Source organism: Manis pentadactyla, chromosome 9 (assembly GCF_030020395.1).
Source record: "Manis pentadactyla isolate mManPen7 chromosome 9, mManPen7.hap1, whole genome shotgun sequence".
NCBI lineage: Eukaryota > Metazoa > Chordata > Mammalia > Pholidota > Manidae > Manis > Manis pentadactyla.
In genome coordinates, this window is record NC_080027.1 from 112884109 (window position 1) to 112890364 (window position 6256).

Sequence of the window (6256 nt, forward strand, 5' to 3'; positions counted from 1 at the left end):
AATACCTTTAAAAGTCATTAGATTCTTATACCAAGAAAATATGCTTTTTATTATTTAAAAGTTCCAAGAATAATTAGTCCTTTGTGGTGAGTAAAATTTCCCACATCTGAAATATTTTCCTCACATAGTTGGCTACTGAGCGTTAATGTGTAATGATTTTCCTAATGTCAGCATCAAAGATGGCCTTTGTGTACCTTGATTTTCCTATGACAGCTAATCCTGAAAGCAGTGAAACAAATTCTGTTGGGTAGAAGAGAAAAAACGGGGACATTGGGTTATAGGTAAGATTTGCATAGGTAAGAGAGCTCTAACAAATCTTCCTTGATGGATAAGAAAATAATCTTGGGAAATAATAGTGGCATTTATTTATGGGAAAATGCTTCATAATAAATATGAGCAAACTTTCTATCTGTAATCTATGCTACTTGATAAACTATTCAAGCTTTTTAAAAGATATCTGGAAAAATATTTGTAATAATTTGTGCACAATGTTACTCAGATCACTTTCATGCATATACGTCATCCAAGGTTTCAGTTACCCATGGTCAGTTCTGATCTCGAAGCAGATGATCTTCCTGCTGTGTCATCAGAAGGTCAGTGGTAGCCTAACTCCACCAGCCAATGCCTGTGTCATTCACCTCGCTTCATCTCAGCAATTAGGCATTTTGTCATCTCACATCATCAAAGGATGGGTGAGTACAGTCCAGAAAGATACTTTGAGAGAAAGAGAGACCACGTTCACATACCTTTTATTACAGTATATTGTTATGGTTGTTCTATTTTATTTTTAGTTATTGTTGTTAATCTCTTACTGTGCCTACTTTATGCATTAAACTTTATCATAGGTAGGGAGGTATAGGAAAAACAGTATACATAGGGTTTGGTACTGATCGCCATTTCAGGCATCTGCTGGGGGTCTTGGAATGCATCTCCCACAGAGAAGAGGGGCTGCTGTCCAATGCTATCTCCAGGGATCCAAGTTTCCTTAGCTGCCCCTCATCAGGGGCATTGTTTGTGGTTAATACACTATGGTTCATTGCCCTCTAGTTCACAGGTCCCATGATCTTTTAAATTCAATCCAACAGACATTTGCTGAGCATCTATTGCAAGTCTAGAACTGTGCTTGTAATTTGGGGAGCACAAAGAAAGGGCCAGACACAGTCGTTGCCCTCAGAAAATTTACCTCACTATTGTGCAGGAAATGCCAGTGTAAATGACATGGACGAGTAGGAGAAAGAATAAAATCAAATGCCACAATCTGGGAGGCTTCACAAAGAAAAACTTGGAAGAATGGATTTGATTCAGACAGGTGAAAAGTGGAAAAGCATTTCAGGCGGCAACAGGGTGTGTGGTGCAGCCGAGAAAATGAGCGAGCACAGAGGCTGGAGCAGCGGGTGTGACCCAGAGAAAGGGGTACCCTGAGCTGTTGGAAGCACGGTGTGTGGTGAGGCACAGGAGCCAGGCTTCCTGGGGCCCAACTGGGCTCCGAGTTACACAGCAGCCAGGAATCTTGAATGTTTCCAGTAAACACTGCATCCTAGAAAAGTAAGAGAGAAGCAGTCCTATGTAAAAACTAAAACACAGTATTTAAAAGCCTCTCTTTCATTCTGTCCAATTCTCCTAGTCTAGTCCTCTGGACACAGCTCCTGGGGATTTACAGCTCTGCTCCTGTGTTTCTGAGGGTCCTCAGATGTGTGCGTGTGTGTGCGCTCCCCCTATGTGTGTAGGTGTGTCTAAATGTATTTGAACACGTGCCCATAAAGTTCCTCTTAGGAACAAAGGTGTATTTGCTAGGAAAATGTTTTAAGAGGCAAGGTGAGGACACAGTCTACAAGGAGACAGGGAAATCAAAGGAACATTTACATAATAAAGTGACAGGAATTTAGAAGGTTAGCTGGAGAAAGAGGGAGGAGGAGGTAGAGAAGGAACAGTACGGATGGAGGAGGTCAGAGCCTAAGAAAGGCTGGTAAGCAACCCCTGGGGCCAGGGTGTTTGAAGGGCTTTTAGTAACAAGGATATTTAATTTGTATTTTTAAATTATTTTTGGTGCTTCCATGGAGATCTTCTCCATTGCCTTGAATCTTGCATGAAAGTTAGTTACACCCAGAGCCTTGAGTCGGTGGTATTTGGGGGAGTCCATAAACAGGTGTGTGCGAAGGACGCAGGGCCGTGGCTGGCATGGGGCAGCAGCAGTTCTCCTGCCATGGCGAGGTGCTCACAGACAAAACTAAGCTGGAGCTGTTGGTGACAGAGAGAAATCTAGGTACGTTGTCCTTCTCCCTAATCCTTGGAGAAATTGGGAAGGATATTGAATTTTCTGTTCCATGCGGCACGGGGTTCCAGTCAGTTTCACTTGAGCCATACAGGATGAGCCCCTGCGTATGTCTGGGTTACACCAGCTTGTGGTCCTTCACGTACAGTGACATCCCAGGCTTTGCTTCATTGGGCTCCTCTGTCACCACGGAAAGGCCTTTCTGTTTGCTGAAAATCACCAGGCAAGTAACCAGCTCCCGGACGAGGAGGTAGTTAGAAGGGCTGAGGGTAGAGTCTCCAGAGAGTGGCTCAGGTCTGGATTCTCTTGGCTGCAGAGACCTATTTTCTGTTTACCAGGGGATTAATTATGGTTTCCACACTGGTCTGCCAGGGCACCAGCGAGGTTGGTTAAAGAAAGCAGAGGCGCTGAGTTTGGGATTTTTCCAGCCCTGGTCAGTGATTTTCAGCAGGAAAATGAAGGGGTGTGATTTCTCCTTTACAGCCTCTCAATCAATTATTGAGGTTCCTGTAACTCATCTGATTCTGGTCTTTTATCCCAATATAAACACACCAGATTTACAGCAGCTGAGGGGAGGTGCCTCAATTCTTTCTTTTTTGGTCAACGTAAGAGTGAATTCATAGTGTTTGATTAACCACATTATTTTATAAATAACCAGTATATGCTAGGCTACAGAAGACTACATTTGATATTTCCAAGGAAATCAGGAAAGGTTTGGAAATAGATGGAGAATAAATAAATAAATATCTTTAGCTCTTATAACAAGGGTTTGAGACTTTTTGCTAGATTCATTACAACCTTATTAGGATATATTTTTCAGTATATTCATACAAAAGCAATGAATCAACACAGCATCTTCTTGTGGCTTGACAAGTTATATCATGGGAGAAGTTTTTTTTAGAAGCCGAGGCAATAATAGTTTGCTTTCATTTGTTGTCTGTTTGCCATAGGAGGTGGTTTGATTGTTTTTCACTGTAATTACTTCCACGGATACCCAGACGGTTCACATTTTGCCAATGAAGGAAAAGAAGCTCTTGAAAACACCACAGATCATTTTTAAATGGAGAACTTGTTTTTCAATTAAGTGGAATTGCTTTAAGTAATTTGTGATAATCATCCTTTAGAACTTAATATAGAGGTGCTTATCCTTATATTGATAAAAATAACCAGCTAGGGAAAATTGTATAAACCTCATAAAAAGATTTAAATTGTGAAGTAGACTGATAAAAAGAAACATGTGACAGGTCTGTTCTAGAATTTTTTGCTTTATCAAAATAAAAAAGGATTATTTTTTGTCTTTTGTAGTAGTAAAATAATTAGAATAAAAAAAAGTTTAACATATGGTTGTTTGTATCCTGATTAATTTCCATCCCTTTAACTGTTTGCTCTTTGTAAACTTGCATTTGTAAAGGTAGAGACTAGCATTATTGTGATATATGCCTGGATTAGAAGATAGATAGATAGATGATAGACAGGCAACAATGAAATACTCTTCCTAACTTAGTCTCCAAACCCCACTAATGCCTGAAATTCCACTTACTCCATAGTACTAGGCATAGTCCCCTTCAGTAGTGTTTGTGTCTGTGCTTTAGAGAGTGATGCACACTTAAACATCAACAATCAGGAAGTGTGGCATATTCAAGGGGCAACTTTTCTGACACTTTTTCTCTGTGCCATCAATCTGGTCCTTACAATTATTGGGAAAGAATGGCTATAGTCAAAAGTCCATCCAGTATTCCTCGCTGGCAAGAAACAGCAACAGTGGTAAATATTAGGATAATCAATCTTGGGCTGTCTTCTGGATCTTACTTATGCTTGGAGAGATCAACACACCAAGTAAGTGAATATAAAACTGTCACATAAATGAATTTCTGAATCTGGGGTTGAGAGTTAAAGAGTCCAGGTTCCAGTTTATGGACTCCTTGTACTATGGGTCTCTGTGATGACCAGTTCAAGTGAAGATGGGATTATATCTCCATTAGAAGGCATCTTTGATGCATTCCTTAGAATCTGTAAACTGGGGCATTTTAATCAGGCTGTTTGGAAAAGCTTCTAGAATTGCCTGCTAGTGGCAGCGTCCACTGGGGCATAATTATTCAGGTAAGGCAAAACCTCTACAGGTCATTTGGAAATTTAGAGTTGGGAAGGGCTTGAAAGGTTATCTGCCATATGAACTCTTCTACAGCCTCCCTGAAGAGTTATTATCCACTCTGCTTGAACACATACAATGACATGGAATCCACTTAAATACCCATTTAGATAGGAGTCTTTCTAGGTTTATTTACATATGCCCCACACATACTTATAATTTTCTAGGAGCATCTTGTTCAGAGTGGTAGCCAAATAACCTTTTGCTTTTAACTATCATATCTGAGATTTCTCTATTTTTGTACAAAAGTGCCATGTTAGATACTATAGAGAGAGTATAGGATTGAATACTATAGAATAGAATTCTGGTTTTAAGGAAATTTCACTCTAGTGGCAGAATTGAGACATAAGGTGTACATATACTTTGCCTGGGAGGAATAATCTAAGAATTTCATGGGAGATAGTATGTGAGTTCCAGGTAGAATTTGGGAAGATGTTTCCAAGACTGGCCTAGAAAATAAGCAAAGTTCTATCACATGGGAAAATAATTCAGTAGGATTCAGGTTACTTGCTTAAGGATTCCTTTTCCCAGAAGGCAACAGTGGGGATCAGCAGTGGACTTGCTCTGGGAATGTAGATTTTTGTGCCCTTTGATTTTTCAAAGATGATGTTAGTTATTCTCCTTTCAACGGAAGGTTCTTACTAAACCATATTTCCTGTCCCCAGGGTAATCTTACACTGAATAGCAGAAAGGAAGTAAATAGAGTTTCAGAAAGCAACTTTAAGCCATACCCATCTTGAAAAATATCTAAAGGAGCCATTTTAAAGGCACTTTTATTCAGATATTTAAAAAAAAGGAATGAACAAAAAGGCAAGAAACCTAGGTTTTTGCCCTCTAAAATACAAATGCTGTCTGAGGGAGAAACTTGACATACTCGAATGGCAGAGGTTTGAAGTCTGAGGTTTTTGATTTGCATTTTCTGGATATGCCATGTGGGTGACTCACTGAATGTAAGCGTCCTTGTTCATCTCCCCCTATCCTGGGCTAGTCCGGACCCAGATCCACTCTGTCTCTCTGGGTTTGCTTACTGGGCACAGAGGAGGGTTCTGGTCAGTGGCTAAGCCACAGGAGAGAGAGCTCCCTCTTCCACCACTGACTCACAGGATGACTGGGCCGGCTCACTTCCTCTGCTGACGTTTTTCATCCTTTGGGGTAGAGTGGAGCTCTGACGGTCTTCACTACTGTTCTTCATTCCATGGGAATAAACGTGTATATGTGTGAGTGTTCCTTGAGACATGGGTGAAAAGGAAATTAGTTCTGATACTCTCCAGGCAAATCCCAGAATCATACTTCCTTCTATTAATGTTATACCAGTAACACCCATGGGATAGCCCATCAGGGATAAATAGCAGCTTGCTCAATGTTTGCCTGTTCATTGCAGGGTGAGAACAAAATCTTTGGCTACCCAAGTTACATCCTTATGTTGACTCACTTCCTTACCCTCCTCCTAGCTGCCAGAGCAGCAGAGCTGGTTGCCAGAGGTTTTACTTTGCCTTCCCCAAACAAGGCTGGTGTTTTATCCTGGAGTTCAGTGCACAAGATTAATTCCTACTCTTCTATACATACAGAGGTGCATTGCTTTATGTTGTAGGCTGTTTATCACATAAGTTTTGTGAATATCAAATATTTGTAAGCAAATTGAATTCCTTCCCCAGTTGAATTATCTTGGAAGAGGTTCTTCTTTGCTTTGACTGACTTCTCAGCATGATGAAGTGGGAAGAGCATCAGAGTAAGAAAGAGGAGATGAACTTCCACATGCCGCTAATTGGCCATGTGACTTTGGACAAATGGCACTCTAAAGTCCCACTAATCCAGGACCTAGCCATGTGAATTTC

General features: G+C 40.7%; 1 long non-coding RNA gene across 1 annotated transcript; it reads left to right on the plus strand.

The window, feature by feature from the left end:
• Nucleotides 1–742: 742 nt before the first annotated feature.
• Nucleotides 743–3571, plus strand: LOC130684957 (uncharacterized). Its single transcript, XR_008999386.1, has 2 exons — nucleotides 743–2263; nucleotides 2421–3571. It is a non-coding gene; the product is annotated as an uncharacterized LOC130684957 (long non-coding RNA).
• The last annotated feature ends 2685 nt before the right edge of the window (nucleotides 3572–6256 follow it).